Genomic DNA, 12,073 nt, shown 5'->3' on the forward strand with positions numbered 1-12,073 from the left:
CACATGCACACACGCACACGCACGCACACAACTTACCCCTCTCCGCGCTCTGCCAGGGAACGGAGAGATTGGAGAATTTACTGGTGAGGAGAGTGAGCTTCGAGTCTTCTTTACCTCAATACAAAAGGGGTTGTCGACAGATCCGGAGTTCTCTTCAAGGAGACAACTTGGAATGGGGGGCGGGGGGGCGGGGGGGCGTGGAGAGGGTGGAAGGAGTGAGCGACGCGGCGTCAGTCAGTGGGTGCTCGGTGGCTCTGCTGCGGACTCTTGGGGAAGAAATGGCCCGGGCAGGTGCAAGGGGGGACTCCGCCGCTGGTGTGCGAGAGCCAAAATAATTGACAGCGACAGAATGCTTTTATTACTTTTATATGATATTCTGCTCTGGGGAGCTGGGAGCACGCCATTCCCGGCTCACAACATCTTCAGGGTGGGAAGGGAAGAGCATTTTTACAGGGCCTGGGAATGGCAGCGCAGGACTGTAATGTGATAGGTTTCAAAGTACCTCACCGAAGCCCGTCGTCCCTAGACCTAAATACAAAGAGAGTAAAAGAGATGGGACAACCCATTCCACACGGTTGGCAAACTCGGGTTGGCCCCAGAAGAGCAGCCAGGAAGAAGGGAGAGGGGTATGTTGATAAATGGGATGCGTTTCACCCCGGATCTCACTAGGAGGAGGAGACAGCCCCTCTGTCTAATGGGGGATACACAGAACAGGACAGCTCTGGGGAAGAGGGAAGTTGGAAGCAGCTAGGGTACACACACACACCCAGGAAACAAAAAGCAAGGAACAAGCAAGTAATCCAATCACTGAAGCAGGGCCTGGCATATATATATATACACATACTGAGGTCTTAGGTGGTGTGCAGCGAATGAGGAAGCTGGTCCTACCTGGCCAGGTGCAAGGACAAATGTCCATTCACTTTACTTAAGCAAATCCTTAACCAAAAGATTCTTAACTTTTTTTGGTCATTGCCTCCTTGGAGATTATGTTCAAAGCTCAGGGTCCTTTTCCCAGAAAATATGTGAAGGACAAACAAAATTTTGTATGGTTCTGTTTTTGTTTTTTGTTTTGTTTTGTTTGGAGTAACTTAGACCCTTTGGAGCTCTAAAAGGTGGCAAAAAAAAAAAAAGATTAAAGTGATAAAAAGGGATTGAATCTTCTGTTACTACTACTATTAAATCTACTACTCTATTGGCCCCTCTTTCTCTTTCTTTCTTTAAAACCAAGCAGTAAACATCTGATGATGTTTTGAAGTTTCTAAAGAAACAAGCATACTATTTCGTTCCCTAGGCTGGGACCCTTTCTTCTTTGGGATGTCTATTTAAATGTTGTTCCAAAAGCCACAGGGTTGTGTACTATACTGGTTGAGGAGCATTTAGGATCGTTCCTGCCTTGGAGCATAAAATGAGATTTTATTATGCCTAAACTATGGTGAAATCATTGAAAGTGCCACACCAATAAGCAAATCCCTAGGGGAGAGATGAACAACTTTGCATTTTCAGTTAGGGTAGAAATATGAATTCTATGTGCTGAAGAAAATATTTTATATATAATTAAGAATGAAATATTTTGAAGTAACAATGTTTTTAAATAATATTCATCTTCCTTGATCCTTTTTTTCTGGCTCAACAAAGATGATCCACGAGTGAGTTGGTCTACAGAAGCTGTAGGTCAGACCTGTCCTATTAACACATAGAGAAAGTCAACAAATACTTATGTTTAAATTCTTCACATTGTGCAAATCATCATGTCTTTATTTATTTATTTTTATCATCATGTCTTTATATAACAAAATGTACCTATTCATAAATAGCCTTAAGTGAAGATTATCATGTTTAATAAAAGAGAGATTGCTTTAAGCAGTAGATCTCTGTGTTAGTTACTTGAGCTGCCCTAACTAAATACGGTAAAGTAGACTGGGTGGTTTAAATAATCAAAATTTATTTTCTCACAGTTGTGAATTCAACAAATCCCAGATGAAGGTCTGGCAGGGTCAGTTCTCTTTCTGGCTTGTAGATGGCTGCCTTCTCACAGTGTCCTCACATCAGGGAGAGAAAGAGTTTTGATCTTTTCTTCTTATGAGGACACTAATCCCATCAATCAGCACCCCATCCTCATGACCTCATCTAAACCTAATTACCTCCCAAATCCCCCACCTCCACATATCATATTGGGGGCTAGGGCTTGAACATATGAATTTGGGAGAACAACAATTCAATTCATAGCAGTATCACTTTTGGTTAATTGAATGTAGCTTTTGTGTTGGAGCATCCTGGAAAGTCATGTTGGAGATCTATTAAGTTCATTTCTCTGCCTCAACAGTACAAAGCCCAGAAAAGTTTTAGAACTGCAGGTTTACATATTATTAAAGCTCAGGGAAAACCAGTTAAATATTCTGTGACTTCGTGGGGGCCAAACATCATATGACCACTCTAAAACTCAGTTGATTGTAAAGATTCAATGTAGATTTTAATTGTTAACAAAGACAGGTAATTTGGCCAGAAAACATTTAAGCAGTCTTCACCCCAATTCTTAAAACTCTTTTGAAAACTCTGTCTGAGAAAAATAGCATTATAAAAAGTTCTATCTTTATTTAGATCCCTGCTGTCTAGTAGAAATACAATGCAAGCCATATGTAAAATTTATTTATTTAGTTATTTAAAGATTTTATTTATTCATGGGAGAGAGAGAGAGAGAGAGAGAGAGGCAGAGACACAGGCAGAGGGAGAAGCAGGCTCCATGCAGGGAACCTGACGTGGGACTCGATCCCGGGACTCCAGGATCAGGCCCTGGGCTGGAGGCAGTGCTAAACTGCTGAGCCACCCAGCTGCCCAAAATTTAAAGTTTTCTATTAGCACATTTAGAAAACCTAAAAATAAACAGATTAAACTCATTGTAGTATACCTTATCTAGGCGTACTTAGGTATATATTAGGTATATTTAGTTATTTAACCCAGTGTATTAAAAATATTATCATTTTGACATGTAATCAATATAAAATATTGAGATATTTTGCATTCTTTTTTGTATGAAATTTTGAAAATTGTGTGTGTGTTACACTTAGAGGGCACATCAGTTCAAATTAGCCAAATTTCAAGTGTTCAGTAGCCACATGTGGCTTGTGCTACCACATTGGACAGGTCTGATTTAGAGGAACCGTATGATTTGAACCATGTTGTTATATGAGTTGTTAGAGCTGGTTGCAATCTTGTTTGTTTGTTTTTAATATTTTATTTATTTACTCATGAGAGAGAGAGAGAGAGAGAGAGAGAGAGGCAGCGACACAGGCAGAGGGAGAAGCAGGCTCCAGGCAGGTGCCAAACCACTGAGCCACCCAGGGATCCCCAATCTTGTTTGTTTTATTAATAACTCAAAAAAGGAGGTAAGCAGGATTGTATATTTGGGCTTGAAATTTAATAAATCTTTGGTGGGAGTCTCTGGAATTGAGTATCCTGTTCTAGGCAGATTCTGGAATCTTTCAGGAAGATTTAACATTAGGAGAAACAACGTTTTGATTTAATGACAATTGCCCATCAGAGGGGTCATGGAAAGAATGGGCAGCTCTGCTTTAGGACCAATTATCAATTTATCGATTTGTTGCTGGCCTAACTCAGAGTTTCTCCTTGTTTACTTTATGGGTTTTAGTTACTGTATTTTATTTTTTTTTAAATTTTTATTTATTTATGATAGTGAGAGAGAGAGAGAGAGAGAGAGAGAGAGAGGCGCAGAGACATAGAGGGAGAAGCAGGCTCCATGCGCAGGGAGCCCGATGTGGGATTCGATCCTGGGTCTCCAGGATCGCGCCCTGGGCCAAAGGCAGGCGCCAAATCGCTGCGCCACTCAGGGATCCCTAGTTACTGTATTTTAAAAGAACAGAAGAAGTATTTCTAAGAGATTACTTAAGTGAAAATGATATCTTTGGAATGCTCTACAAATAGTACCTTCTATCAACAGAGGACTTCTCTTATAAAAGTACAAAGATATTTATATTTATATATTATCTGATTCTCTTAATTGCTATATGAAGTTGATAGATACTATTACTCCTATCTGGCAAATGAGGAAAACCCTAAAACTATTTTTTAATGGAACTTGGGAATGGTATACTGTTTTTCTATCTTAAACGTGATGCATTATCCTTGCTACATTTCTGTCCTTTCTTTAAAATAAATAAATAAATATTTATTTATTTATTTAAAGATTTATTTTTATTTATTTATGATAGAGAGAGAGAGAGAGGCAGAGACACAGGCAGAGGGAGAAACAGGCTCCATGCTGGGAGCCTAACGCGGAACTCGATCCTGGGACTCCAGGATGACGCCCTGGGCCAAAGGCAGGCACGAAACCGCTGAGCCACCCAGGGATCCCCTGAAATAAATATTTAGGGGCACCTGGGTGGCTCAGTGGTTGAGCATCTGCCTTTGGCTCAGGTCGTGATCCTGGGGTCCTGGGTTGGAGTCCCACCTCTGGCTCCCTATAGGGAGCCTGTTTCTCCCTCTGGGTATGTCTCTGCCTCTCTCTGTGTGTCTCTCATGAATTAATAAATAAAATATTTAAAAAATAAAATAAATATTTAATGTTCTTTTTTATTAAGTTCCAACATATAGGGCATCCCTAGGTGGCTCAGCGGTTTGGCGCCTGCCTTTGGCCCAGGGTGCGATCCTGGAGTCCCGGGATCGAGTCCCGCGTCAGGGTCCTGGCATGGAGCCCGCTTCTCCCTCTGCCTGTGTCTCTCCCTGTCTCTCTTTCTATGTCTATCGTGACTAAATAAATAAAATCTTTAAAGAAAAAAAAAGATCCAACATATATGATAAAGACTATAAATCTTAGGTATATACTTGCAGTCGATTTCTTTTACTTAGGTATCATCCATGTATACTCCTTCCCCCTAGATTAAGATATAGAACATTTCTGGCCCACCAGCAGGCTCCCCTGTGGTCCCTCCACCCAGATAACCCCCGAGGGAAACCACAGTTCTAACTTCTATGACCTTACCTCAATATGTGCCTGCTCTTGAACTTTATATGAATGGAATCATAGTGTATGCTGTTTTGTGTCAGACTTCTTTTGGCCAGCGTTCTATACGTGAGATTCATTCATGTTGGGTATAGTGGCAGTTCACTCTTTTCCACAGTTTTTTATCCATTCTATTTATGATGGATATTCTTGTACATTTTCTTTTTCTTAATTGAAGTATATTAATGTACTGTGACATTAGTTGTAGGCATATGGTATAATGATTTAACAGTTCTATATATTACTCAGTGCTCATCCAGATAAGTGTGCCCTTCATCCTTTTTATTTGTTTCACCCATTCCACCACCCTCACCTCTCCTCTGGCAACCACCAGTTTGTTCTCTGTTTTTAAGAGTCTGTTCTTTCGTCTTTTATTTTTCTGATTGTTTGGTTTTTTTAAAGTTCACATATGAATGAAATTGTGCAATACTTTTCTGACTGACTTACTTCACTTAGCATTATATCCTCTAGATCCATGCATGCTGTTGTACATGGCAAGGTATCTCTTTTTTATAGCTGGGTAATATTCCACGGTATGTTTTTACAACGTCTTTATCGTTTCATCTATGGATAGACATTTGGGTTGCTTCCATATCTTGGCTATTGTAAGTAATGTGGCAATAAACATTGGAGTGCACATGTCTTTTCAAATTAGAATTATCATTTTCTTTGGATGAGTACTTGGTAGTGGAATTATTGAATCATATGGTAATTCTCTTTTCAATTTTTTGAGCAACCTCCGTACAGTTTTCCATACCGTACTAATTTGCATTTACATCAACAGTTCACAAGGGTTCCTTTTTTATACATCCTCACCAACACTTGTTGTTTCTCTGTTTTTTTATTTCAGCCTTCCTGACAAGTGCGCGGATATCTCATTGTGGTTTCGATTCGTATTTCCCTGATGATGAATGATGATGAACATCTATTCATGTGTCTGTTGGCCATCTGGATGTCTTCTTTGCAAAAATGTTAAGTTCCTCTGCCCATTTTTAAATTGGATTATTATTTTTTTTGGTGCTGAGTTTTATAAATTCCTTATGTATTCTGAGTATTAACCCCTTACTGGATATATCACTTGCAGATATTTTCTTCTGTTCAGTAGGTTGCCTTTTCCCTTTGTAGATGATTTCCTTTGCTTTGCTGTGCAAAAGCTTTTTATTTTGGTATAGTACCAATAGTTTAATTTTGTTTTTGTTTTCCTTGCCTGAGGAGATATATCTAGAAAAATGTTGCTAAGCCAATTCCAGAAAGATTACTGCTTATGTTTTTTTCTAGGTTTATGGTCTCGGGTCTCACATTTAGATCTTTAATCCATGTAGAGTTTAGTGTGTGTGTGTGTGTGTGGAAGTGGTCCAGTTTCATTCTTTTATATGTAGCTGTCCAGTTTTCCCAGCACAATCTGTTGAAGAAACTGTCTTTTACAGTTACAGTTTTATTGTTGCTTCCTTTGTCATAGATTAATTGACCATGTAATGGTGGATTTATTTTTGGGCTTTTTTAATCTGTTCTGTTGATCTATGTGTCTATTTTTAGGCTAGTATCATACTCTTCCTATTATTGTAGCTTTGTAATAGATCTTGAAGTCGGGGATTGTAATCTTTCCAGTTTTGCCCTTCTTAAAATTGGCTTAGGCTATTTGAAATCTTTTGTGGTTCTCTGCAAGTTTTAGTATTATCTGTTCTAGATCTGTGAAAAATGCTATTGGTATTTTGATAGGGATTGCACTGAATCTGTAGATTGCTTTGGGTAATATGGACTTTTTAACAATATTAATTCTTCCAATCCGTGAGCATGGAATATCTTTGGATTTATTTGTGTTGTCTTTAGTTTCTTTCATCACTGTTTTGTAGTTTTCAGAGTACAGGTCTTCCCCCTCCTTGGTTAAGTTTATTCCTAGGTATTTTTTTCCTTTTGATGTAATTGTAAATGGAGTTATTTTCTTAATTTATCTTTCTGCTACTGTATTATTAGTGCATAGAAACACAATGTATTTTTGTATATTGGTTTTGTATCCTGCAACTTTACAGAATTCTTAATGAATTATGTAAGTTCCGTAACTATTTCTAATAGTTTTTTGGTGGGTTGCTCAGGGTTTTATATTATCATGTCATCTGCAAACAGTGACAATTTAACTTCTTCCTTATCAATTCAGATGCCTTTTTATTTCTTTTTCCTGTCTGATTGCTGTGGTTAGGACTCCCAGGACTATGTTGAATAAAAGTGCAGGGAATGGACATTCTTGTCTTGTTCTTGATCTTAAAGGAAAAGCTTTCAGCTGTTAACGTTGCATATGATTTTAGCTGTGGATTTTCCACATATGGCCTTTATTATGTTGAGGTAGGTTCTCTTGAAACCCACCTTTTAGAGAGAGAGTTTTTATCGTAAATGGATGTTGAAATTTGTCCAATGTTTTTTCCACATCTATTATGATGATCATATGATTTTTATCCTTCATTTTCTTAATGTGGTATGTCACGTTGATTGACTTGCAGATATTGAACCATCCCCAGGATAAATTCCACTCAAACATGGTGAATGATCCTTTTATTGTACTGTTGAATGTGGCTTGCTAATACTTTTTGTGGATTTTCGCATCTATGTTCATCAGGGATATTGATCTATAGTTTTCTTTTTCTTTTTTTGTAATGTCTTTGTCTGGGTTTTGGTATCAGGGTAATACAGGCCTTGTAGAATGTATTTGGACTTTCTTCCTCCTCCTTTTTTTTTTGGAATAGTTTGAAAAGAATAGATATTAACTCTTCTTTATTTGTTTATTTTTAAAAGATTTTATTTATTAATGAGAGACACAGAGAGAGAGGCAGAGACGTAGGCAGAGGGAGAAGCAGGCTCCCTGCATGGAGCCCGATGCGGGACTCAATTCCAGGACTGTGGGCTCATGCCCTGAGCTAAAGGGAGATGCTCAATCGCTGAGCCACCCAGCAGTCTCAGAAGGTTTTATTTTCTGTAACTTGTGTTTTCATTCTCAATGTTCTTAACATCCTTCATTTTATTTACTTCTTTTTAGAGAGAGCGAGCATGCACATATACGCAGGGTGAGGGAGGGACAGAGAGAGAGAATCTCAAGCAGCCTCTATGCTCAGGACAAGTCCATCACAGGGCCTGGTCTCACGCCTTTGAGATCCTGACCTGAGCCAAAATCAAGAGTTAGATGCTTAACTGACTGAGCCACCACAGTGCCTAGCATCCTTCATTCGAAAGAAATTAATTTTATGGAACTACTTATGTCATGCTTAGAAATTATTTTCTATGTGTATAAACTTTTCTTTTAAACTTGAATTTGTCAGTGTATCAATTTACTGAGGCTGTTGTAAGACATTACCACAAACTTGACTTAATAGAAATGTGGTCTCTCAGTTCTGGAGGCCAGAAGTTGGAAATTAGTATGCTGGGCTGTTGTCAAGGTATCAGCAGGGCTGTGTTCCCTACAGAGGCTCTAGAGGAGAATCTTCCTTTTCTCTTTCTGTACCTTTTTCTCTTCCAGCTTCTGGAGGCTACTTGTATTCCTTGGCTTGTAGCCACACATTCCCATCTTTGCCTCTGTCTTCACATCTTTTCCTCTGTGTGTGAAGTCTCTCTCTGCCTCTGTCTTCTGAGGACTCTTATGATGGCATTTAGGGGTCACCCTGATTATACAGGATAACTCCCTCTCTCCCTGTAATTTAATCACATCTGTGAAGTTCCCTTTATAAGGGTTATATTCAGGCTTCAAGGATTAGGACATGGATCTTTTGGAGATCCACTATTCACAATCTCACAGTCCACTTGACTCCAGAGTAACTAAATCTCAAGGCAAGATAGTGATTTTATTGTAAATAAAATTCTGGTTGGGAGTTGGAAGACTCGAGTCTAAGTCTTTGTGTAAAATTTCAGTATCTGTGGGCCTCAGTTTATCTATGGGAATAATAACATATGCCTTATCAATTCTACAGGGTTGTTTGGTGGTGAAATTCTGCATATAAAAGGGATTTGAAATATTAAGATTTAGGGTTGTATAGTATTAAGCCATGTCATACTTGAGGAGATGCAATTCAGCACTTCACTCCCGTATTGCACTTTTCATCTCTGCAGCCTCAGAGGTTCCAGGCTGTTGGGGGAGTTATCCTGGATTCTATCCCAAACATTGGAGACAGTGTAGCATCATGGTTTGGAGTGTCCCTCTGGTATCAGACATTTTGGGTTTGAAGCCCAGCTTGATTGCTTCCTAGTGGTACAGTCTTGGACTGTTTGGGATCTGAAATTATAGAGTACCCTTCCAATACTATATCCAGGGACAATTATAAAGAATTGTTAACTAGGAGAAGGAGGTTACCTACTTACAGAGTAAAAGACGGGTGCCAACCACTACCTCCTGGCTGAGCAGACGGGATAAATAAAGGAATTAAGGGGAGTCAGTCTTCTTGATAGAAGCTGTGGGTACCTCGGGAACATGCAGCCTGCTGGTGGGAAAAAGACTTTCCGGAAGGTAGAGCCAGCGCTGTGCTGCAGAAGCACAGTGTGGCCAAGGTGGAGCTGGGACTCCTCCAAGCTGCCTTGTGGTTTCTCACACTGAAGAACAAACATTGAGGTCTAGGGCCTGTAAAGGAGGGTCTTCCTGGGGCTGCAGTCTTGCAGTGTCCCTCTGGTGCCCTCTGTTGATATAATACTTGGCCAGTCCCAGCTCACAAACCCAGGCAAAGGAGGGTGAGTTTAGAGCTGAGAAAAGAAACATTGATAACTGGCAGTTACTTATTCTCTGAGGCTTTATGTTCTTCGTCTGGAAGCTGGGGATAAAAATCGTGCCCCCAAGTAGAACGATTATAAAAAGTCAATGAATTAATGTGCATAAGTGTTTAGAGCCGTGGCCAACACAGCCTAGGTCAGCCATTCCAGCTGGATGTCATTTATGCCTCATTCCAGGTCTGTGTCCTGAACTGATACGGAGAGAAAAATACGACACTGCCTCTGCCCTCAGGGAGCCTCATCTTTAGCACCTTTAATTAGATGGTCAGATTTAAGATACTTCCTAGTTTATACTGTAAGGAATAATACTATTTTGAAGCCTACCTTCAAGAATTTAAAAAACTTCTTCTTGTAGTAGAACAATTTTTTTTCTTTTTGGATCTAGTTCTTTTTAGCAAAGACATATGCATGCTATTTTTCTGTCTGTCTCTGTAAATGGAGAAATCAATGCCAAATAAGTGATTTCCTTTAACCAACACTTGACTGCCTGCTGTGGGTCATGCCATGTTCTAGGCACCAGGCATACAGAAGTAAACAAGACAAAACACAAAATTTCTGTCCTCATGGAGCTTAGATTCTAGGTCAGGGCTGGAAGAGACAGGCAATCAGCAAAATTAAAACGTAAACGTGGTATGTATTATGGTGAAAATTGAAACTGGGAACAAGGGTAATAAACTTGATTCATCTCAAGACTCACTACTTAAAAGGAATTGTGAGCATATGTGTTTTGGTGCTAGATCCCTGTCCATTCAGCAATGCTGCATCGGTCGTGGAAACCAGAAACCCCAGGATCCCCAGAAAGCCTGTGCTGGAAAAGTGTTCCTTTTCGCACAGAGGAATTTTGGTTAAATATGAGTTAGGTTATTTTTTTTTTAATCTTCTCTTCATACTATAAACATGTGCGCTTCTTCAGTCAATTCAGATTCATTGTACCAAATTTCACATATACTTTGTGGGCAATAAAATCTCCCTTAATTCTCTCTTGGCTGCCAGATTGTTGGTGGTGATGTCTGGTGAATTGCTAAGCCTAATCTTTTTCACCTGTATGTCTGAATGGCAACATCTCCTTAAATCCGAGTAGGACCTCTGTGTTAAATTCTTTTAAAAAAAAGATTCTTTCTCTTTTAAATATTCATGGAAATGGCTGATCTCCAACCTATGAAATGAAAGTAGAAGTTTTAGACTAATCTCTTCCATTTAATTCCCCCACTGCAGAGACTTTAGAAACAGGTCTGAAAATTATAGGAACCACAAATTTAAAAAGTGTTAGTTTGATATGTCTGAAATTAATGCTTTAATTTATTCACCACAGAATGTCTTCACACATCGCTGTTTTGTGTAATTTATACCATATACTGTCTACTCAAGTTAATGTGTGAAGCATGGTTAAATTATGCCTAAAAAGGAATATGAAAACTATCTACAATATGGTGACAGGAAAAGGGTCTAAGTAGGAGTAATGGGGCAAAATTTAAATAAGACAAATTGAAATAGAAGCTTCAGAAAAACTGTCAGGTGTCTACGATGTGCCTAACTGGAACACGCTCCCCAGAAAAGACTTTAAAACATTCAGAGAGGTCTACTGGGAAAGGGGCAGACAAAGTTCTAGAAAATATTTCTATAGGGAACACGTAATTGTACATGTGGCCTAAAAAATGGACTAGATAATCTAATAGGCTTTTGTGTGTCTCATATCTTCAGCTTCCAGTCTTTGGTTAATCATGTCAAAGAAGCTTTGGGATAAAGATCAAATGAACAATTGTAGGGAAAAAGGAGACATATCCTGCCAAAATGATTTCATCCGTTCCTTTCCCCAAAGTGTATAGCATGCTGACAGGACTGTCATTCATTTTCTTATGGCTAACTTAGTGCTGGTAAAGGGTGCCAAGCCTGTAGCTTGGGAGACTGCAGTCTGCCCTCCAGTCTCCTGACCTTGTGCTCAGTCTCGTTCTCAAGGCGTCCTAGAGAGGCAGGATGCTCTCTTTGTGATCTGGTTTTGTTTTGTTTTGTTTTGTTTTTTGAGATTAATAACACTAGTTAGTGTTTTTAGATGTTAGCAGTTTGGAGATTGTATTTGTCAATTCCTTGAAACTCCTACTTATGTGCAAAGCACTTGCTTCTAGGTTTTGGGCCATGTAGAAAATAAGAGTGTCTGGGAGACTGCTCCTGCCTTCGGTGAGTGTAGAGTTTGGCAAGCTGCTAAAATGAGAAAGGACTGCTGTCTTTCCATGGGCCATCACTTTTTTTAAAAAGATTTTATTTATTTATTTGAGAGAGAGAGATAGCCAGAGACAGCAGGGGTAGCAGGGAGGA

The sequence above is a fragment of the Nyctereutes procyonoides genome, unplaced genomic scaffold, assembly GCF_905146905.1.
Source record: "Nyctereutes procyonoides isolate TBG_1078 unplaced genomic scaffold, NYPRO_anot_genome, whole genome shotgun sequence".
In the NCBI taxonomy this organism is placed as follows: Eukaryota; Metazoa; Chordata; class Mammalia; order Carnivora; family Canidae; genus Nyctereutes; species Nyctereutes procyonoides.